Genomic DNA, 23,966 nt, shown 5'->3' with positions numbered 1-23,966 from the left:
TTGGTCCCTTCCAGTTCCTCTGCCACCTGCTACCTCCCTTTTCCTCCAGGTCTACTGAGATTAGATACACTATTGACATGGGTGTATAGCCCATACACACATTCCCCCTCTGCCACTCCCATCCCAAGGATAGGCTCCTGATGTCATTGTGTGGGAATTCTACAAGATTCTCAGCTCCCATTCAGCCACTGGAGGTCAAGATATTCCCTGTCAGTACCCATTGACATTCCCCATTCCCTACCCTCACCTGGTTCCCCAGGCCAATGTGATGTTCATTAACCACGCTGAGCCTAGGAATAAGAGGACCAACTTCAGTGTCTGATCAATGAAGTCCACCCCAGAAGTCTCCAGGCCCCCTACTGGTTAAAAAGTTACAGCAGAAGAAGAGGTTTGCTCAGGTCTTCTAGAGTACACCAGATAGGACTATGTGTTGTCTATGGTTGGGTAGAAGCTTCACCCCCAATTTTTACAAAATGCAGTATCTTGTGAATTTTGTGTAGCAAACAACCTTGACTCTCACCCATGGCCCAAAGTGTCCTGAAGCCTTCCCATGAAATGAAGTGACCACTGCCCCTCTTACATGTGAGTCAGGTGCCAGAGGTGGAGAGTAGCCATCACACACAAGGTCTCTTTCATCTTCTTGATTTTGTATCTGATTCCATTAAGGCCATTGCCTGGAAATGGTCAGTATACACTGGGGATGAACAACAGGATGGACTGAACTGTCTTTTGTCACAGAGTAATATCAGATTAGATTGGATCTTGGATCTTAGGTTTAGAGGAGTTTTGCCCCCTTACTCTTGAAAGCCCAGAAAAGGTGAGGTCCATGGATGGTAATTGCTCTACAGAGTTCTCTCTCTCTCCCTCTCTCTCTCTCTCTCTCTCTCTCTTTCTCTCTCTCTCTCTTCTCTCTTCCCCCTGCCCCTTCCACACTGCCCCCTCCCTCTTCCTCTTTCTTTCCATTACTTATATTGTATATAATAATTTATATATTAATTTATATATTATTTATATTGTATCTTCAGCCTAAATGGACATTGTCTTGTCCCCAAGCAGCTGATGCCCCTCCCCAGACTTGTTTTCCCTTGGTGGTGGTCCCCCTGTCTGGGCATCCTACACAGACATGGCAGGTATTTCATTTCAGCACTCCCCTACCCCCCAGGCTCCTATCTGCACTTAAGGAAGCCACCCCATTTGTGGATGTCTAGGGCAGAACCCCACTCACTCCTTTGGCTCCATGCATCCGGCATCTTTGAGTGGGCAGACTCTATTGCGCCTTGTCAGGCCTGCCGTGGCTTTTGTTTCCCTGCACATTTGAATAATACATCTGATTACCATGGCAAACCTTGCGGCTTATGCAAGCTTGGACCTCCTGCCTAATTAACTGATGATAACAGGGCCCAATGCCCTTTCCCCTCTCTGAAGCCATCACGGACATGACAGTTCTTTTATCTTTCTTCCAAATTGACTTGCTCTCCCAACCCTCGCACAACCCCTGTTTTGTCTGTTTACCTCTCATGTCTTTGCCAGACTGTTAATTTTCCGTGGCACCTCCTATCTCGTTGTAATTAACACATCGAACACGGAAGACACAGCTCTGCTTTTTGCAGATGCTTAATGGAGGTGTTTTCTTCCTCCACTAATTATAACCACTGTATTTTAGCAATCTGTGTTGACCTAAAAGGATCTGTGGTTTTTTTTTTTGTTTTTTTGTTTTTTGTTTTATTGTTTTGGTTGAAGCACTGGTACAGTTTTGCATCTCAGTTTGGGCCACGGAGAACAAAGTCATTACCAATATATATTGTCAGTTTTTCTTTTCATAGCCTTGAAAGTAACAAATGAGGTACATTTGTTGTCAGCCATCCTGTGCCGCATTTGGCAACTCTTTGCAAGATGTGGGTAATATTTGCTTTGGATATATGCTCTCGCTCGACTCTAAATATTCTGCCTTGCTAATTATACAGATGGGGCACATGACCTACTCCATCGAGTGTGCAAATCCTCGGCAGATTGTGCATAGCTTCCCATCCCATTAGATTTTAGGGAAGTTGAGCCCTTGCCTCCACCAAACCTGAGACACGGAATCTGTTTATCATCTCGTGCTTAAGCTTAAGATTTAAGCTGTCATGAATATAGTTTCGGAGAGATCAAGGTGTAAGGAGAAGGTTGGTAGTTACAGCAATGAAAAGAAGAGCAAGAAGAGCAGCTTTAGTGAAGGACTCCAGCTGGAATAATGATGATAGAATTGTCTAAATCGATGCGTCTCTTGTCAGACCCATGTCTGATGTTTGAATCAACCAGGCCTTTTCTCCAAGAGCTTTCCTTGATAATATTGAATTATTTATTATTTGTGTCTCCCCCCCTTCTCTTTCTGATGATTTTTTTCATTCTGACTTAGTAAAATTTGTTTTTCATGCTGCCAGTTTCAATGTTGTCTATACTTTGATAAATAGCAGTAATTGGGTGTATAGCAGAAGTCATGTACAAATGTATGACTTCAATTACATCTAGAACATTTTTTTCTTTATATTGATCTTCCCCCCTTTCTTATAAGATCTATTTCTATAGCCCATAGTGCTGAGTATTTTAAAGAATTATTCTTTGTCCAGGTGTTGGTATGTACTCTGGAACCTATGTTTTATCTTTTTAAAAAATGTGATCCTGCCTCTCCATCAGTCTGGACAGACCTGGAAAGGGATACTTTGAGGCCTTTCCCTAGTGAGGTCTCATAGATTCTTCTCACCTGACTGTCCCGCTGTGTCCCTCGGTGTGTGGTGTCTGTAGCCTGGGTTTCCTTGTTAAAGGAAGGGCTGAGGTAGGGAAGGTGACTTTACAGACCAGGGTATAAATTTGTGTGTAATAAAAAGTATGCAGAGGGCAGTACTTAAGAGAAGGAGAAGAAAGAGGAAGAGTAGGGTGAGAATAAGGAAAAACAAAATAAAGAAGAAACAGAAATTCGGGGGGGGGGGGAGAGAATCTTTATTGTAATTCAAGTTTAAGAAAATATTCTTCTTGAACACCAAATGTTTCCTTCTTGGACTCTAAATGTTTCTGATTCTAAGCATCATTGTTTATGATTTGACATCAGGAAGTACTCGTACTTGTAGTACATTTGTTAGCCAGCTGAATGCAACTTATAGTTTCCCATCAAGGTTCAATACCAGCCCAGTGTTTGGTGGTAGTGCTTTGGCAATAGGGACATCTGCTAGGCACAGCCAAGGCTTCTAAGGTGGGCATCTAATGTGTGACAATTTCTAAGTCACTGCTCTGCATGAACCTAACCTATAAGCTGGAAAAATGAAAGATAGAGTTTAAGCCTACCGAGGTGTTAAGCTGGACACAGCTTCCTGAGAGCGCAGGCACACTGGCCTGAAGATGGCCTTTCCCGCAGAAGGGCAGTCGCACAAACCATAGCTGAGCATGTTGTGGGTGGCTCCCCCTGTGGCTCTGAATCCATACCTTTGAATCTTGCTTCTGTGAGCACTTCTCTGAGAAGCAAAAGCATGACAGGACACTGGCGTCTGCTTTTTAAGGGAATGTGACTAGAAAGGGTTGATTTAAAAAAAACAAACATGAGGAGAAGTGAACATTTAAAACATATTTTCAGATAGGGTGTGTGCCCATGTGATTTTATTTCATGCCCACTCCCTAAAGCCATGCTTGGCCCATTTTAGTTAGAGGGAGAAAATAGAATAACAATCATCAGAGCATCTGAGTGATAAAGGAATCACACTCCCAGTTAGTGTCTGCAGGTGATGAAGCCGGTACTTAACTAGACAAAGAGAAATTGAGTTGGCGCTGGCTGTCTGTGACTCTGGACCCCACCAGGTTGCTGTGTGTGTGCGTGCGTGTGCATGCGCGTGAGAAGGACTTTGATCAAACTGCCTCTCCCACCAGTAGCTGTTAGGCACAGTGCTCAGAAACAGCCCTATTGTTTTAGATTTTCTTTCATATCATGTAGGTGTCTATACCATGCCACCCACACAGGAGAACAAGTGAGCTGTGAAATATATTCATTGTTAGAGCACCGGGGAAATGGCGGCCAGCAATCGCAGGTAATAATGTCCGACAGGCAAGGGAGGCCGCCAACATTACCTGCATTATTTCGGTTGCCTTTTTCATTATAGGTTCGGGAAATAGGCAGCAATTCGATTATGGCATGATTTGGGGTGGAATTGCTTGCGCTCCCTGACCTCGTCACTGGGGGATCAAATGAGAAGTCAGCTCAAATAAAGTTTATAATGCATTAACCGGACAGAGCAGTGCCTTACCCACAGTTTTTCATCTTCCAGGGGTGTGTAACTAACTGCAGCCCAGATCTGTCTGTACCTTAAGGCACTGGGAGGATTGGCCAAGATGTATGGGAGTGAGCAGAGGCTGCCAGTGGTGTCCAAACCCTCCCCTCCAGTGTGTGGTGCTGGTACCTCTGCAGCCTGGATGAAGCAGTGTGATTAATAGCACAGAGGGAACCTGCTTGTTGATTATTAATTTCCTGTCCCCTTTGCCTTATTTTTTTCCTTTGCACATATTCCTGATGGTTTTCCTTCTGCCTTTTTGCTTTGTGCCTTTTGCCCACCCCTTCCATCCCTCCTTTTCTTTCCTCTGGGCCACTTTCCTGCCCGTGGAGCTAACCACTAGCATTTCACACTGATGCCTGGCCATCCTGCTGCATGCTGGCTGGCTTCACACCTGAGGTGAGTTTCTCTCTTCCCACTGGGGATTCTGTTTCCAAAAAGAGGAGATAGAAGGAGAGGGGGATGGAGAGAGACAGAGAGAGGATTGAATTATGTATTTGAGGGAGTATATTAAGTATAGGCTTGGTCTTCAGTTAGGAGTGACCCAAAAAGCAAGACAAGTTCACTGAGTAACAGCACCGCACCCCATCCCTGCTGCTGCAATGAGAAACATGGTTTCCCTTAGTACATCAATTAAATCTCTTCTTACCAGTTCTAGACACAAAGAGTACACATTGAGGAAAAACTGGAAATAATGACAGGTAACTGCACGGAGGTTGTACTAAAAGATATTTGGGGTGCCGGAGTTTCATCTGACAGCAGAATTGTGGAAGGAAGTAATGAAGAGATTTGGGAGGTCTCTGGGGTGACTTGTGGGTTGGGGGTGGTTATCATCAAATCTCCTGTCACTGTCTGTACCCCTAAGGTGCCAGGCATCCCTTCGTCACACAGCTGGAAAGGAGTGTTTCATGCTGTGAGCACAGGATACTTTGCAGCTGGGCACATGATCTGAGGACTTCTGGTTTTGATTTGCTGATTTGCCCATGTGTCCAGTTGGTCTGAAAGACACAGAAGAGGCTGGCGACATCCCTTCCCACAGTCCATGATGCACAGCTCTGTCCCGCATCTCTTCTCGCTGGTCTTGGAGGATTCCTTTCCTCCTCTTCGAGTCTGTCCCCTCCTGGAAATCAGCAAGATCCATAAATAGCGGAAGGGTTGGGGAAGTGATAAGTATGATTTCCATGAGGTGTCTTTTTTGGTGTGCCTGTCTGTCTGATGAGAACCTTGTGTTTTAATCTGAGAAGTTCACCCTTTGGGGAGATGGCCTTGCAGCTCCCCAAAGCTCATAGGATGGAGAATGAAAGGGAGTTGACATTAGTCATTCTCTTTATTTATATAATTTCAGCAGTAGGCAGGAAAAATCTTCCAAGCTGATTATTCCTTTGGTTTAGTCAGAGTCATTTTTAAAAGCATTTAGAGCTTCTTGAGCAGTGGGTTTTGAGGGAAAAGAACTGTGCAATGCCGTAATGACCCCCATGCCAGCAGCAGGGCTGGCCATGGGGGTTTACTTTCGGGCTTTGCACATGCTCACTGAGGTTTTACCAAGTGTTGGACCACTGACAAGGCCTTTATGTTTTCCTCACCAACACCGCCTCCCCCCATATGCTGACCACATGTTTGTTTGTTTTTACACAGCACCCAGCACAAGAAATGAACGGTAAGTACTCACGGAAGGGGACAGCCTTTCAGCTTGGGCAGTTTGGGGCCGTGGTATTATCCTGAAACAAAACCAAAACCAAACAAGCAAACAAACAAATGTAGTGTCATTCAGAGCAACCAGATTATCACCTTGAGTTTCCAATTAATTTTTCTTCAGTTTCGTGGCCTCCCTTAGGGAATAACAGATACTCTTGGGACTGCATGTCTGCTAGAGAAGTAAAAATGATGCTCCAATGCTGATAGGATGCTGAGAAGTTTGAGCACTAAGAAGAATGATATTTGTCATAGACATGGACTTAATTTTTCAATACAAATCTTCCATTATGCTATTTTGAAAGATAAAAAGGAGGTTTCTTTTTTTAAAAAATCTTGGTGTATTATCTATCTGTGGCATGTGCTGATTTTTTTTCCAGGAAAAGGCTTATACTGGTGGGAACTAATCTCATTGGGACAGAAAAAAAATTGAAAATTATGTTTTAAAGTGCATTTTTGCTGTAGCATGTAAAAATCCCAACATTGCCTTATGTTTCACTTAGAACACAAAATAGATTCAATGAGAAAATTAAAAAAAAATTTTTTTTCACTGTGACTTTTTATAAACCCGCAAGGGTAGTATTTGATGAGCAATATATGAACTGGCTTCTCTCCTCATCTTCATTTCCTTCACCTCCCCTCCTTCCTTTTCCTTGCAGCAGCCGTCCAGAGAATCATTTGATAGGAAACTTTCTCTACTTGAGAAATTCCAAAGGATTGCAGCCCTTCTATAAAGGTCTTAAAGTAACATTTATATTTGAATGAATCTCATCTCAGCTTTACCTATCAGCTCATTTCTGGCAATCTTTGTTTCCAGGTTGCAGAATGTTCCTTCTGAGATAATATGGATTCCTCTTCTTCATTCTGTTACCAAGCTTCTCTGGATAAATAATGAAGTTGTTAAACCCTGAGAATAAGCTTTGAAAAGAGTCCTTACCCCACCTGGGGAAAAGCTCCAAACATTTGAAAAAGAAAAGGCACCACTGTTGTGTAACAGTTCTTAAAATACTGCCTTGTTAATTTGTTTCTATTTTACAAGGACGTTATGCCAACAGTGATAAATGAAATGTATCTCTCCCCCAACCCCCAAAAAGGCTGCCTTCCAGATTCTCCCTCTGTGTTTACAGAAATGTGCTCTATTCAAAGTTGGGATCAATTGTTCATGCACACTGGTGTTCATTTGTTCAAGGCGGCATCTGGGCCTCAGATGTTGGGAGTGACCCGTGAAGGCAGAGTGCTATTAATAGTGAGGCTTATCTCGTCCAGGGGCGTAATCATTTTAGCATGCTCCAGAAAAAGCCAGTGTGCAGCTCTCTGCCCACCTTCACTCGGGCAGGGTCCGCACCTTCCAAAGGCAAACACGGCCAAAAAGAACTCTGAAAGAAGTGATTAGAGTCCTGATTGCTCTACAAATTGAGCCTTTTTTCTGCTTGACAGTGATCCTGGCATAGCCTCCCCACTTAATCCTCGCCAGCAATTTGCCTATAGTTACAGCTAACAAGAGGTGATTAGAGGGGAGTTTCCCGTCACTACTTAACACCCAGCTCTAGGTCGACATGGGCACAGGCAACAGAGTCGGGTCTGTTTTCCCCTTAGCTCACCACCTCTGGATGCATTAGCCTGGAACGCAGCTAATGATAGTTTTCGAGCACCAGCCAGAGTTCCTGAACAGCATCTGTTAGCAGTTATCCAGCTCTCCATGTATCGAGGAAATCCAGGAAGGATGGAGAGAAGGCCTGTTGCTTTTTAAACCAAAACCAGAGAGCTGAGCCAGCACAGAGTGTCTCTCCCAGGAAAGTTAGGTGGACACTGTGCTGAGTGGTCCACTGGGGGTTCTGTTTTGACACCAAGAAGGGGACAAGATCCACTCATTGCATAGTTTACCTCTCCTCTGCAAGGATCATATCTCAGGGTAGAAGCTAGCACAAAGCAGAACTTGCAAGTTCGGTGGGCTGTAGAGGTGTGAGAAGAAGCAGCAGGCTGGCTGTGGGGTTAGGTGGGTGGTTCCCATGTGTGAGCAGCGTTGGCAACCCCTGGAGGGCTTAGTAAAACCTCCAGGTTTCTGATTCAGCAGGTCTGGGGTAGAGCTGGAGGATTTGCATTCTAACAAATCCCCAGGAGAAACTGCTGCTGCTGCCGCTGCTGCTGCTGCAGGTCTGAATCTCACTTTCAGAACCTATGACGTGCTTTGACAGCCTTGGCCTTTGCTAACTGTGAAGTGTACCCCCAGCCTCCCTGCTGAACACCCATGTGTGGCTCCCCATTATCTTCAGGAAAAAGTCCCAACTCTTTAAGTGACTTCTGAGGCCCTTCGTAAGCTGCCCACCCTTTCTCCTCTAGTCTTCCTTCCCCCTGCCCAAGCTATTAAATGTGAGCATACCTGAGGCCCCCATCAGGAAGATGTTTTTACATTCTGAAAATGCTCTTCCCTGGAGGAGGTGAGTTCTTAATGCTCCTCCCTTAAGAGATGAGTTCTTACTCATCTATTAAGTTGGCGCTCAACTATTGCCTCAGCTAGAGGCCCCAGCTGAGCCTGCTGCTTCCTTGCAAATCTGAATTCCACAGCTCCTTACGTGCACCTGCTTGATGCATGTATTACATCAGATGAGGGTGCTGATGGTGTGTCTTTCTCCTCCAAGTTAGGGATCTCTTTTATTCATTTTATTTCCCCAACACCTAGCTCTGTGCCTAACACATGGTCATTACACGGTAACATTTTTGTTGAATAAATTAGGTCTTGCGTGAGACAAAATGTCTAATAGGAATTATTATCAAATAGTAAAGATCAAACTTTGAAGTCAGATCATCCATGTCTGAGTTTTCACACAACCATATTGAGGTGTTTTTTCTTTTTCTTGTTTGCTTTGGGGCAGTTCACTTCCCCTCTCTGAGACTCAGTCTTACACATCTTTACAATGGGAATATTAATAATGATGGTGATAATAGTAATAGTGATTGCAGTTGTAGCAGTAATGGTTGTACCACTGCTTCCTTCACATGTAGGTAATAAAATGCACAGCATAATGCCTGACACATAGCAAAACTTCAGTATATAGGGAGGTGTATCTTATTTTCTTTGTCTTACTGTGGGAAGCCCACACTGGTGGGATACTGATCGGATCTGTAGGAATAAGTGGGTCAAAGTGGAGAGGAAGCCAAACAGGACTATAGGGCAATTGAGCAGTGCACCTGGCATCCCCTGGTGTTAATGTTGTGAATGTAATGCTGTGAATTGAATTAACTGGAGGGGATATTTGCCAGGGGACTGAAGCAAAACACATCTCTTTCTCTCACCACTCTGTGCCCTGCTCTCCCATCCCCAGCCACCCTGGCTTCTTTCTCATGCCGGAGCATGCTGGGATCTTGAAGACTTTGCACAACCCATCCTGTCCCTCCCTCCTTCACCCCCTTCTCATTTACCTGCTATTGATTTCAATGCAATCTGTCCTCAGAGAAGTCTTCTTCTCTGGCCAGTTCATCAAAGGTCACCTCTTTCAAGATCACTTGTGTTTTCTCAGCCAGCACTCTGTACCTTTCTTTCATAGCAATGGTGGCAGCCTGCAATTATTTTATATGCATTCAATGTTTCTTTCTCTTACTCTACAATAAGCTCCATGAAGGTGGGAAGCAACCTGTTCTGTCCTTTCTTAAACCCTCTGAACCTAGTATAGTGCCTGACATCTAATAAGTGAGAAGGAAATCGTCATTAAATGATGAACGACTAATGGGAAGAAGTGATCAGAGCTGCTGTGTAACTATGGTGGGTCAAGGCAAAGGCAATGTATGTTTTGCCTCGGGGAACCTGCAATCTCCATTGTTGGAAAAAGCACACAGAGAGCACACTGGTCAGACCCCTCTCTTCCGTGCTTCCCTAGACACTGTTCTCACCATAGCCTCATACTTTCTTTCTGTCTTTCCCCCCTTAATCCAGTTAATAATTACTAAAATCTACTAAATGTTAGACACACTTCTAGAGATAAACAAATGAACAAAAGTTCTGTCCTTGTGGAACTTAGATTACACATTGTATTTACCTAGTTACTTTATTGTCATATTTTGTCCCAGCTCCTAAGTTAATTCTTTACAAAGTGTAGGTGCTCAATAGAAATTGGCTGAATGAATGGATTTATTTTTTACTTTCTTTCCACTAATTCCATAATCCAACCAAAAGGATTTATCATTAATCCAGCATGCTTAAATATTTTGAATAAATAATGCTCCATAGGCTCCCTGTATACATTCCAGCCTCATGTCTTTGCCCACAACCATTCTCTGTTTGGATCCCTGTTTACTGTTTTGTTGTTGTTGTGGATCTATTCCCCCAAAATGAAGATGTTCAGAACAATTCCAAGCAACTCCCTCCTTGGATTAAAAATAGCACCTAACCATCTCTGTCCCTATAATTGACAGCATGTTATGGTACAGGCCACTGGTCTTCAAGTTCAGTGAGCTGAGTCCACATTTGAACTCTGCCTCCCTGTTACCTAGATGCTCATGTAAAAGGTGGCAATGGGACTGAGCTGTCATGAGCATTAAACAGAGTAACTCATGTGTGTGATATGACTGGAAAAAACCTGGCATAGATACATGCCGAAGGATCTTAGCTTGCTTCTTTCTTGGACTCAGATAAAGAGAAGCACATGTGCTTGAATCTATATTGGGTGGAAGGTCTGTTTTCACTGTCATCACAAGGAATCCAGCCCATTCATGGGGCCCCAGTGGACTCAGTCTCTTCAGAACAACCACCCAGATCATAATGCACATAGAGATTATCTGCTGTGTGTCATGTACTGTGCTGGTCTTTTTTTTTTTTTAACCATTGTTCAAGTACAGTTTTCTCCCTTTTACTCCCCTTCCAGCCCATCCACCCATCCCTCCCCACTTCCCTCCTATTACCACCCCCCCTGGTTTTTGTCCATGTGTCCTTTAAATTTGTTCCTGTAAACCCTTCCCATTCTCCCCTGAAATTCCCTCTTCCCTCCCCTCATGTTTATCTCAACAAATCCCTTTCATTAACTCTAACAAAAGACCCTCTATTTTATGTCTTTTTAAACTTATTCTGGTAAAATACACATAACATAAAATGTATCATTGGTGACGACATTTAGTAAATTCACAATGGTGTATGACCATCATCACTATCTAGTTCCAGGACATTTCCATAACCCCAGCAGAAATCCATACACATTAATCAGCCAGTCTCTGTCACCCCTCTCTTTAGCCCCTGACAAAATCTATAGAACAAAGATATAGAGAAGTTCATTGACCTGCTTTAGACCCACATTAGTAAGTGGTAGAGCTGGCATTTAATGCCAGGAAGCCTGCCATCTCTGTACAGCACACTATTTTGCTAAGTGAATTAGGTCCCCATTAGAGAGAACTTTCCCCACTACCCAATTCACACTGTCTATGCAAGGGTTATTTCTAGTTGACCCAAAGGTAACTTTCTCTGAGGCTTCATTAGGGGATTTGTACCATTCCCACCAGTGGGAAGCCTGCATCTCCTGGAGCCCTTCCTCCTACCCTCTCTCCATCTGCTTTTCCTACCTCAGCCCAGCAGGAGGGAGGTTGTCACACTAGCCATTGGGGGAAGAGGTGTCCTCAGGCCCTGGTCCCCACAGGTGTGGTCCTCAAGGAAACTTCTGGAAGGGATGTTTGAGGCCAATCCAGTTCTTTACCTGGGGACAGGAATGTGGTTCTAAGACGATGTGTCCACTTTTCTTAATTTGGATCCTTATCTCAAAGATGGGGTATGACTCCCAAGGTGGGACAGAATTCTGGGAGAGAAATAAACTTGGGGACTCTGCTAAAAAATCTCTGCATGAATGATTTCCAGGGAAAAGTCTAATCTGTTTGCCCCTTTGTGTTTAATTTTCAGAAATATTTGGAATCCCTGTTTCAGAGGAGAGATTTTAGGGGAATTCAACTAATGCTTCCGAATGTCCACTGAGGCTGTTAGGGAAAAAATATCATTCAGGGCACATTTCTCCTTAAAGATATTGGATTCTTCATCTCATACGAGGATCCACAAACCTTTTTTGTAATGGGTCAGATAGTAATTATTTTAGGCTTTGTGGGCCATCTGGTCCCTGTCACAACTACTCGACTCTATCATTTTAGTCATAGACAATATATAAACCAATGGGTGTGACTATGTTCTAAAAAAATTTACTTATGAAAACAGGTGGTAGGCTGAATTTGACCCATTGACCATAGCTTAGACAACTGACCTAGACACCAGCTAACTTGTTAGCTTGTTACTTGTTCTATGAAGTGTGGAATCTCCCCAAGATTTCTGTTGATTCCCAGAAACTACTCTCTCCTGCCTTCTCTATCCCCCTCTTATCCCTAAATTTGCATGCATGTCGACCTTTATTTTCTGGCCATATCAATAGAACCAACAGCTTGTGGAGTTTCACCTAGAGACTGTTTTTCAAGAATCATTTGTGAATAGTGTAGACTTCTTTTCAACTTCTGTGGAGGGCAGCAGGGTCCTGTATCCCTCAGCAAATAAGATGTAAACCCAAGTCGTCATTCTTGTTCTCCCAAAATTCCTCCTCAGGTAGCCATGGAGGTTGGGAGGAGGGGGAGTAGGAGAGCAATGCCTCTAGCCTTCCCCCAACAAATTATGCAGCTTTGCTGGTTCCTTTATCTTTCCTCCTGAGACTTCATGGGGAATTTTAGATTTCTGCATCTTTAGAATTCAGAGGAATTTCTAGCTTCTTGTGAGTTAGGTATGGATCAATGTAGAGGTCCTTGAATGGGGCAGGGGTAGTGATGGGGGAACATCCAATCCTACTTTAAGCATTCAGCTGTTACCCAGGCATTCTCCACCATAAAGGCAATATTCTCCCTAAAGGAATTCTGACTAATATTTTCTTTCCCCTCTCTATCTCATTATACAAAGATGGCATGGCCTTTGTTCTTAGGATCTTAAAGTCTAATAGGAAAGATACACCATTTAGGTCACTTATAAAGCAGTTGAATAAATACATAGTGCTCTGTGAGATCCAGACTGAAAGGTGACACAATCTCACTAAAAGATTGCCCAAAGGAAGTAGCATCTGAGTTGGGTCTTCTGAGGTTCATGTGGTGTATGCGAAACCTATCTAACTTCAAATGTTTAGAGAATTGTCTGAGAGAAAGACCATCAATTCAGTTTCTGTAAGAGGAGAAATAGAATAATTCATCCGTCCATCTTCCTTTCTTCTTCTTGCCCTCCTTCCTTCCCTCCCTCCATCCATCCATTCATTCATCCTGAAAGTATTTAACATCTGCTGTGTATCATTCACTGAGCAAAATTGCAATGAGAAAAATAAAAAGGCAAAGGATGCCAATTCTGAAGGATTTTAGGAAAGTGTGGTAGACAGGTATGCTAGACAATTAATTATAAACTGAATAAGTAAGTGGAATTTTGGACAGGGTATTAATGAGAGAGTTGAAGACGAACAATTAATCCTGTTGAATGATCTTGAAGACATTAAAGGTTGAATGATCTTGAAGACATTAAAAGACGTTAACCAGGTAGAAAGGAAGAAAGATCAGGGATGCTTGTGGTAGAGGGGAGCACAGAAAAAGATCATGAACAAGGTAACAGTGCAGGATACTCAGTGTTGTGGGAGATGATACAAGAGATGAACCTGGGAAGTAAGCCAAGGGCCAACATGCAAGGGTCAGCATGAAGGACTGCATCCTTCCAGGTTCTGGGGAGCCCCTGCTGTTTAATATTTTTAAGAGATGTTTTATTTTAGAATAGTTTTAGATTTATAGAAAAGTTGCTAAGATAGTACAGTGTGTTCCCATGTACCCTGCACCCAGTTTCCCTTATCATTAACATCTTACAGTGCTCTGGTACATTTATCACAACTAATGAACCAATATTGATACATTATTGTTAACCAAAGTCCATATTTTATTCAGATTTCCTTAATTTTTATCTAATTTCCCTTTTCTGTTCCTGGATCCCATCCAGGGTCCCACACTACATTCAGTCATCACGTCTTCTTAATCCCCTGTGGTATGTGGCAATTTTTTAGACATTCCTTGTTTTTGATACCTTGATGAATTAGAGTCACACTGGTCAGGTATTTTGTAGTGTCCTTCTACTTAGGTGTTTCTGATGTGTTTCTCACAGTTAGACTGAGGTTACAGGTTTGAGAAGAAAGGCCACAGAGGAAAAGCATCCTGCTCATCACCCCCTGACAAGGGTACATGCTGTCAGGCTCATCACTGTTGATGTTCACCTTGATCACCTGGCTGAGGTAGCATTTGTCAGGTCTCTCCATTGTAACATGCATTACTCTTTTTTCTTCCCTGTTCATACTGTGCTCTTTGAAAAGAAGTTACTATATGCAGCCCATGCTTAAGGATTGGACAGCAATACTCTACCTTGGAGAGCGAGAAGAACTTGTGCTCATGGGAGATTTAAGCAGAAAAGGGACCTGTTTGAAGGGTCATGGGTGGAAAAATGCAAGGATAACTATTACAAGCCAACTTGAAGCAGATTTGGCTCACTACCAGGAAAAGTACCGACCCTTTAAAATTGTTTGGTTGTGGGTGTTAGCATTCAAGAGGTTCAGTGCAAGGATAAATAAGATTCTTTAATGGCCTCGATCATCCAGGCAGAAATCATAGCCACAACAACTTCAGATCCTGTCTGAAAAAGAGTCAGAGTTTCATGCTTCTGTTCAGAAGGTTGCATTTCAACCTCGGGGTTGCCCTGCTATGGCATGTGTATGCAGGTGTTTCCCCATGGATATGACCAAAAAGGCAACACTTGTTCACTTGCCAAAGTCCGTCGACATCACTGCAACAAACCATTTTGTCTCTCACACAGCAACTGCTTTTCTTCTCTCTCTATGATGATCTTCAGTTACAGCATTTTGTTCTTCCTTCTCTGGCATACTTTTCTAAGGAGGGTGTGACCTGAACCGTCCTGTACCATGGAACCTTCTCTCTTCATGTACAGATGACTCTGTTGATGACAGTGTAATTTAAGACAGCTTTTTCAGAGGGCAAATCAGTGGTTCCTTTCCAACTTAAAATACTTCTATCTTCTAGCCACGCACTGCATATTTTTTTCTGGTGGAATTATTCAATTTTTTTCACTTAACAATAGGTCATGGACATTTTTTTTCTACTCACAGATGTTTACATTATTTCCAGCTTGTTTTTTTTCATGCTCTTTATTTGTATCTCAAATTATCTTGGTAGGCGAACTTGAGTGAATGTGTTTGAACTTATGTGTATGGCTTCATGTGAGATGTTTTACAAGAAGTAGAATTGTCTGTTCAAAAGTTAGGTACATTTGAAATTTTTACAGTGTATCTAACCCAAAATAGCTGGATGAAGGTATATTCACAACACAGTCCCAAGAGTATTGCATTATGTTTCAACCTTACTATACCCCTGGCAAGGCAGATACACTCATTCCCATTTCAAATATGAGGAAACTGAGGCTCATTGAGGTTAAACAACTGGCCCTGAATTTCCTCCAGTCTAAGTGAGATATCTAGAAAATTGTTTGGTCTCCTTTCTGAGACCCTCCCAATATATAAAACCTCCCAAGCCTAAAAGAAGTCCTGGCATAGGTGCATCACCATAGGACACATTTAATCTCCTTTATGACACGGTTCTAGAATTTTCCAAGTTCCTAGTCATGAAATGAATGCATAACCCTATACTAGGCTGAAATTTAATTATCTTTTTTCCCCTCACTTTTCTATTATGTTAAATTAGTATCTTTCTCCAAAAAGGCAGTGCCTACTTTGGGGGGTATAAGAAGAATCCTGTCCATCAAACCTGGGACAAATGAGTGTTACTTCTGTAGCAGAGTGGATCCCAGGCTCTCTGGCATCAGCCTTTGTGGGAAGGGTATTAGGAGAGACTAAAGGACACTGTCGGGGTGTTATTAATGTTAAAAATTGTTGACATTCCATGCAGTGTGTTTTTCTAATTAGAGCCAAGCTGCAGAGTACCATTTCCATAATCAACATGGGAACAGAAACTCAGCAAAATTTCATGTATTTGCAATGAAACTGCTCCCCGGCAACATAAAAATGGCTTTTATAACATAAAGGCTGTAATTAGAATAAGTCAAATCAGTTGGAAACGATTAAGGCCAGAGTAGGCAAAGCTGCCTTCTAAATATTTGTCTGGAGATTAGCTGACTCCTGCAGCCCCAAGAAGCATCTTTGATTTACTTATACTGCTCAACATGGCAAACATAATCCTGCGGAAGGCAAATGAACACAGATTTAGATGTGCTAGTAGGCCCCTTCTGCAATCTGACAGGAGGCAAGCCAATTGGAAGCCAAGTCAGAAAAAAATGAATATAGGGTCACATTAGACAAATTACTTTTTTAAAAAGCACCCCCTTATCATAAATTTAAATTCTTTTAAAACATGCTGGGTCTTTGAAGCTTTTAGGATGCACTTTAGAAGTCCACGTGGAATAATTCCCTGCCTGTCAATGCGACAGTTGATGCGCGTCTCATTGTATTTAAAATTATAGCTCTGAGGTGGGACTTGCTCCACACTGCTTGTCTGACATCAGCTATTAAAATACAAGTAAATCTTGGCAGGTGGAAATTTAAAGAAGAAAAGAGATTATAGAATAAAAATCAGAATTGTTAACATTAATTTGCTAACCAAGGGATATTGGCGACAGATAGTTCTCCATATCCTCTCTCTAATAGGATGCTGAGATGAAGAATTCCTTATTCTAGCCAGGGATGGGATGGAGGTTATAAATGGGACTGGAGAGGGTAAAAAGTTCATGGTTTGCATCTTTTGAGGCCAGAGTGGCCAGGATTACACAGCAAGCTCCTTCTATTACATCTGGACCAGTAGTTTAGCCCTATGCTAGGATAGCAGAAGAAGGCAGTGAGGAGAGAGGGCAGAAAATAATTGCTCTTGAGACCAGGCTGGAACATGCACGGACTCTTGCTTTCCTTGAGAAGGGCATAATTCATCCTGACAGGCTCCCCACTCATTTGTAAGCCCTTCAGAATCCCAAACTTGTGTGCGTGCCTGCATTTATCCATTGAAAATATAATCAGCCTAATGCATTCTCTTACTGAATTTTAAACCAGCCCATTAAAACTCCTTTAACGTGCTAAAGTCAGCTTCAGAGAGGGTTTCCATTTCATCTTTATTGAGCTGAGGCTATGGTTCGCTCTCCCCTTGCACCACAGTGAGTGCCTGTCAATAATTCAATAGCGTAGCCTTGAAGGGCCCAAGCCCAACCTCGACTTTCAACCAAGCCAAGCAGCTTGTCAAAGCTTGATGCGCTGTCAATGGCCGACTGATCTATACTGCATGAATCTCCCCTCAGCTCTTGATGTGTCCCTGGGAATAAAAGAAAGCCATTTCAGAAGTCAGCCCAGTGAGAAGCACCTGTTTGTAGAGAATCTTTAATGAGGGCAGGTCGCACGGTGGTGGGGTGTAGTTCCAGCCACTGTTGGGCTTTGTTTTAGTTGAGCCAATGTGGGGTCTCTCCATGAGCACGGGGCATGCAGAGGACCACATTCATGGCACTGGGGGATGGCTGTCCTTCTGGCTGACTCTCCTTTAAGCACATCTTTGCGTTGCATTTGTCTTCACTGTTGCAGGAGACCTCGAACTCAAAGATCCAGTTCAGGGAGCAAAAGATCATGATCATGCCACAGCCCATGATCTAATCCCATGATCATGCCACAGCCTGGCCTTCTCCATGTATCCAGTGGCAGCAATTTGGAGCTTCCGGGTCCATCCCCTCATAGAACATCATGAGTCTTTGTTGCCTGAAGGAATCCATGAAAGGCAGATGAAAACTATAGCCTCTTCTTCTTCAATGGAAAACACACACACACACACACACACACACACACACACACACCCATTTGTTCCTTAAAAAAGATTGTACTCTTCCAATCTGGGCATGATTTTTAACCCAGAATTACCCACATAGCCTTTGATATCACTAAGCCCTGAAGGTTGGCATAAATGAGATTTGCAAATATCTCCCCTAAAAAAGGCCACAAGGAGAGAACCTAATCCGTGTTTTAAATGCAAAATGTCTTGAGTCCCAGTGCTGCTCAGTTTTTCCTGAAGACAAATTTTTGCTGGATTAAATAACTGTTCTAAGGCACCAGTCATGCAAGTGCTGTCTCATTTGTGACTGTATTTGCATTGCTAATGGATATGTCTCTTCCTCATGCATAGTCTTTCCCAAGCAGCCACCCCCAAATTTACAGATTTCTTGCTTGTCAAATTGGAGTCTGCGAAGAGGTAGCAATAATGTAGATGGAAAAGAGAAGCGGCGATGTGTTAAAAGCTAATAGAAAACTGTTACACTGGAATAGATTCGTGGTGTAGACTCCTGCTTCCTTTAACCACAAAACAACCAAATCATTTCTGATAAGGTAAATCAAGCCACCATAGCCTTGTGGTCTTCCCAAATAAACAGCACAGTCTGTTTTACCCCAGCCACAGGGTGAGCAAAGGTGGAGAATTAACAGTAGGTGGAAGCAAGATTGTTTGTGCAGGTGAAGGAAAGGGAAGAGAAAATTAATATGATGATTTTAGGGAAGGAAATCCTTCCCAAGTGCATGTCCCCTTGTGCGCCCCCAACACCATAGATGAGGGCAAGGTGGAGGCGCAGGGAGCTGGAGTGATACGGCCACTTAGGCAGTAAGTGGCTGAGGTGAGTCAGCAAATCTTCAGGCTTCCAGAAAATCAGGCCTTTGAGATCTTGTTGCAATATTCATGCTTTTTTATTTGGAGAGGGTTTTTTTTAATTCACTCATTAATGGATTTTTTTCATACATGTTTCTTAAAGTCTCAGGTGAACACACAAAATGATATACATCAAGTGGAACATATCTGTTTGTGACTTGGTAGGAAAACAGAAAAGAAATGAAACCCACATCTTTGCTTCCTCAGCTCCACCTCTTTCTCACTATTCCCTACCTTTAGCAGCCCCCTAGGGGATTGCAAAGAATCCTCAGGGACTGGCCTGGCCCATGTGACACTGCTAATCAAATTCAACTGCATGCTCTTATGGGAGAGGTAGATGAAGTGACATCCCTGGCACCTGGTGACATGGGGCTTAGACCAGGACTCTTGTGCTCCACCAGGGGTCCCAGAACAAACTGCTCTTGTTTTATTGAAACCCAAGGCAGTTACGGAATCCATGCTGCATGCGCATGACTTGGTGATTCTGGAAGCTCTATTAGGCTGATAATCTATGCTTTAAGAACAATCATCACCAACAGCTTTGGCACTAGTGGAGCTATTAGCATATTAATTCCATTTGAGATGGTTAAATGCTTTTGGAAACTGTAAGCCTTACCTAATAAAGTTTAATTTAAAACAATTAGTGTCATAGAACTTTAGTCTGAGAGATGTAAATCCACTAGCCCCTCCCTTTACAGAAGAGCAGAGAAGGAAGGGTCTATATGATTTTAATTTGCATTGATGTGTTGATGTCACCAGGTGGTGGTAAAACTAATTTCCCTACTAATTCAGTTTCTTTCTCAGGTCAGGTGTTATAAACTGAAATCTAGACTTTTATTTGGTCTATATGTTGGAAGCAGAGAGAATGGCACCAGATGTTTGCAGGTGGCCTCAGACAGGACCTTGATTCAGCAACCTCAGCACTTGAGTTCTAGCTAAGAAAGAATTCAGATTCAAGACTCAAACTATAAGAGAAAGTTTATTTAGAAAGTCACAGAGGGATAAGAATGAGTGGTCGAGGGAATGGGCTCAGGAAACAAGTTACAGGGGCAAAAGAAGGGTCCTTAGAGCTTAGGAGAAGGGAAAAAATGGTAACACACCTGGGCAGGGGAAGAAAAGTAGGAAGGGAGCTGTGACTGGTGTGGCTCGGTGGATTGGGCATCGTCCTGCAGACTGAAGGTTGCTGTTTGATTCCTAGTCAGAGCACACCCCTGGGTTGCAGGCCAGGTCTCCAGTTGGGGGCATGCCAGAGGTAACCCGTCAATGTTTCTCTTGCACATCAATGTTTCTCTCCCTTTCTCCCTCCCTTCCCTCTCTCTAAAAATAAATATATAGAATGCTAGAGAGAGAGAGAGAGAGAAAGAAAAAGAAAGAAAGAAAGAAAGAAAGAAAGAAAGAAAGAAAGAAAGAAAGAAAGAAAGATAGATAGATAGATAGATAGATAGATAGATAGATAGATAGATAGACAGATGTGGGAGGGTAAAAGCATGCTCCTGGAAAGGAGAGCCACCCTGTCCTCTGTCCTAAGGGCTTTTAAGGGCAGAAATTTTAGGGGAGGTCGCAAGGGAGGATCCCAATAAAATATTCATCAGCTATCCAGGTGTGTCCTTTCAGGGTCATTCGTCATTGCAGCTGGCCCTAAGGTCAGCTGTGTTGTTGCTTATCTAATTTTTCTGCTTTTCTAGATCTGGAGTTAAAACACAACTGAGGCCTAGATGTATTTGATGCAGGTCAGAACATCATTGTCCTGAGGGCTTAATGCTTGAGGGCTATTCTCTGGCCCCTTTGTTAGTTCCTCCTCTAAGTGTGTCTAACCCTCAAGACCAGCATCATGCCAGGGATGGAAAGGTCCATGAGGTTCCGAATCCCACGACCAATGATATGAAAGGTCTAATCCATATGACCAGTGATATATTAGGGGAAGAAAGGTTACCCTGGGGGTGAGGTCCTTGTTTTCCCAGTTTTGCCCCTTGCTAGGCACCCAGGGCTTTCCACTCTGGTGACCTTCTGTACCTGGCCCATCATCCTTGCTCTGCTCATGTCTAACTGCCTGCCACATGTAGAGTTGTTGTTTTTCTTTATTTCTGTTACCAGCTGCCAACATTTAAGTGTCTAAAGATTTCACTTAAAATCTGGATTCCTGGCTCCTTGTGAAAAATCAGACTTTTGGCACATTGGGCAAGTTCCCCATATTTCAACTATCAGCTGGAGCTCTGCAGCATCTGCTTGCTTGAGTGGGATATGAGGTTTCCAGTTCAATGCAGTCCCCGTTACTCACTAGTGACATTGACTTAGCTTGCTTAACTATTCACTGGTCACTGCGATCATTTGCATATCCACCACCCCTCCAAAAATAAACTTGCCCTGGGAAATTGGAAACAGGAAAGCTTTGCATCTGCATGGGGGCTGCCTGGTTTTTGCAGCCATGCCTGGAGAATTCAACAGCTCTTTCTCAGCACAAATCAGTTTCTTCCTGAGTTCATGTAGGGAATGGCATCCCTGGCACAGAGCAGAAAACATCTGGTAAGGAATCCATTAGCCAGACTGTTGCTCAGGCTCCGGATGCCCAGGGGTCTGAGTGCTGGGCTGAACAGGATGCATGAATAGGACCCAGAAGATTTTACCTTTTGGCCCTAGTTCCGCCAGAGCCCTGGTTTGGCCCTCAGGGTTCCTGTGACTGCTCCAATGCCAGGTGTTAGTCCCAATCATCACCAGGTGAGAAGCTGGCCAGCTTTCAGGAATCTCTACTCCCTTTCTCTAAGGCACCTCCCTCTCCCGCACAGCCTCCCAGATCCACACAAAGGAGAAGATGCAGATTATCTTTGGCAGATGTAAGGAGCAGCATTTGTCGAACCCTGAGCCCTACAACTCTGCGAACAGACCTGCTCACTGTACAAAATCATTAGAAGCCCTGTGTCTGAGGGCTCACGGAGGTTGAGCAGGGAGGTGAAAGTGAATAAAAATGAGCAGGCCCGCAAACTGCTTTTGCCCAAGGGCTGGTTTTAATGAGCCTGTCCCTAATGAGTTGTCCCTGCAACTAGCTTCAGGCCTAAACAGATGAGGCAGGGATTCTGCTAAATTTTTGATAGGATTTTCACTGGTTTTATGAGAAAGCAAGCAGTGGAGAGTGCAAAGTTGGGTCATGAATCTTTTACGAGGGTGTGGATGGTTGTCCATCTTGTCAACCAGAAAGAGAAAGACCTGGTTGCTAATAGAAACCCTGCCCTCAGCCCTGCGTAGTCACCCACCAGATCAGCTAATTTGGTCAGGATGGCTGGATGATTTGTGTTTTTCTGATTCACGACCTGGCCCATGGCCTCCAAGAAGAATACATCTTCAGACTCTATCAAGGAGATGACTTGAGTCATTGCCTGTTCCCCACTAATGATCTTTTGTGAACTCAAGTCATCTCAGGGATTTGCAGACTTCTGCCATGGTACATTGGGAAAAAAATTCCATCAAACACTTTAATTAGCACCCTTTTTCCTTGTGGGCAGTCACATTTCTATCAAAATCACAAACCTTATCCTTCTGTTGAATAAGAAAACTCTGACCAAGGATATATGTCATTCTTGATTTATATGGAAATGTTGCTAATGTTTCTAATATTTGTCAATTCTGGGATTGAGAGGTTCAGGAGATTTCATATTCTACTACCTTATTTTTTTTTGTAATATGAAAGGCTGGCAACAAATATATTTCTCCAGTTTGATTCATCCACCAAGAGGCTATTTTCTTGGTGGCTTAGAAGGTTACCAAAAAGTGCCTAATCAGCAGTCTTTTCTGTGCTGAGAGAGTGACTGCTCCCTCATTCCTCCAGCTCACACTCTCTTTCACATTAATCATGTAATTGATTTAATAAGCTCTAGCTTCGAGAGCTTTTTTTTCCTTCCCACTTTCTCTTCTCTCTGTAGGGTTTCAGTTCAGCATTTGCCTGGTAGGCAAAGACCCTTGAATTTTACTAGGCATGAAATCCAACAACTGGGTCTGTGTAATAAATACCTTCATCTTATATTTGTGTGGTTCTCTTACACTTATTTTTTAAGCCACTTCATTAATAAAATTTAGGTGTTATAAAATATGCATTCTATTCTTGGATATGTCCCATGTGGTATCTCATTTGAACCTCTCTAAACTAAAAACCGAGAATTAGCTAGAAGAGATCTATTACCCATATTTTATAAATAAGAAGCCTGATGTAAAGAGAGGTGAATGGACTTGTGAAAACCTGTAACTAGTGGTGTGTGTGGGGTGAAAATGCTGGTTTCCAGATTCCTTGCAATAAGATCCTGCTGTTTTCATATTCTTTTGTTACCTAAGGCACCCTTTCTCTGGGTTGAAACAAAAACTATACATATTTATCTTCAAGAAAATACTCCCAGTTGGTCTACCAGATAATAGAGTTGTTTTCTGTGGTTGCATTAACTTAAATGCATTAGTAGATATTTAAGTCAAACAAGACCAGGCATGTGCAAAACGATAAATCACATAATACTAAACCAACATTGGTCAGGGTGATTATTTCAGATTATAGTTATGCAGGTCTTCAGTGCTAAGTCTCATAGAAATGTGCCTCCCTCCCCCAGGGGCTCACATGTTCAGTTCTTGCTGAACCACATTGGGGAGGTCAATCTACTTTACTGAGTCTGCTGATTCAAATGCTAACTTCATTCAGTAACACCCACCACAGGCAGACATACCCCAAATTAATATTTAATCTGGGAACCCAATGGCCAGTCAAGTTGATGCATAAAATTAACCATCAGACTATCCATAAATTTTACCATGAATTCTGAGTCTCAACAAATTCATAATCATGGTGTGTCCTATGAAGAAGTTTTCAAATCTATTGCTGAGGCTGACTTTGAATTTTTCTTTTGGGAATATGAACAAGTGAAGTTCTTTACTATCTAGAGAAATATTGTCTTGTCAGTTGGGGATGCTAGTGATTGACTTGAGGAATGTGCAGGGAAGAGAATGGATAGCTCTTTGCAAAGGGTTAAGCATTATGCCCTTTGTACCATTATACCTTGGCAGTTGAAAAGGATTAAACAAAAGAACACATTAGTGTTAGTACCAATATTAGTATGAGTATTATAAATAGTGGAAGGAAAATTGATAAGGGGGAGAAAAAGAGAGAGACAGCATGTGCTTCAATGTGGATCGGGCCTCTGTAACATCACCCTCATTGCAACAAAATTTCCCACTTCTCTTCTCACTAATCTGGAGGCCCACAGGTCCCTGGTGTCCCCATGCAGCAAC

General features: G+C 42.8%; 1 protein-coding gene and 1 long non-coding RNA gene across 15 annotated transcripts in view; both read left to right on the top strand.

Annotated features, from left to right (window-relative positions):
* The window catches only part of RBFOX1 (RNA binding fox-1 homolog 1), a 1,508,648-nt gene that overhangs the window by 1,240,903 nt on the left and 243,779 nt on the right, over positions 1–23,966 (top strand). The gene's annotated exons all lie outside the window — the stretch shown is intronic.
* LOC118499263 lies at positions 6,355–10,309 on the top strand. Its single transcript, XR_004901788.1, has 2 exons — positions 6,355–8,425; positions 8,460–10,309. It is a non-coding gene; the product is annotated as an uncharacterized LOC118499263 (long non-coding RNA).

Source organism: Phyllostomus discolor, chromosome 3 (genome assembly GCF_004126475.2).
Source record: "Phyllostomus discolor isolate MPI-MPIP mPhyDis1 chromosome 3, mPhyDis1.pri.v3, whole genome shotgun sequence".
Classification (NCBI taxonomy): Eukaryota; Metazoa; Chordata; class Mammalia; order Chiroptera; family Phyllostomidae; genus Phyllostomus; species Phyllostomus discolor.
Note: the sequence above shows the minus strand (reverse complement) of the source record. Positions and strands in the feature narration are given on the sequence as shown.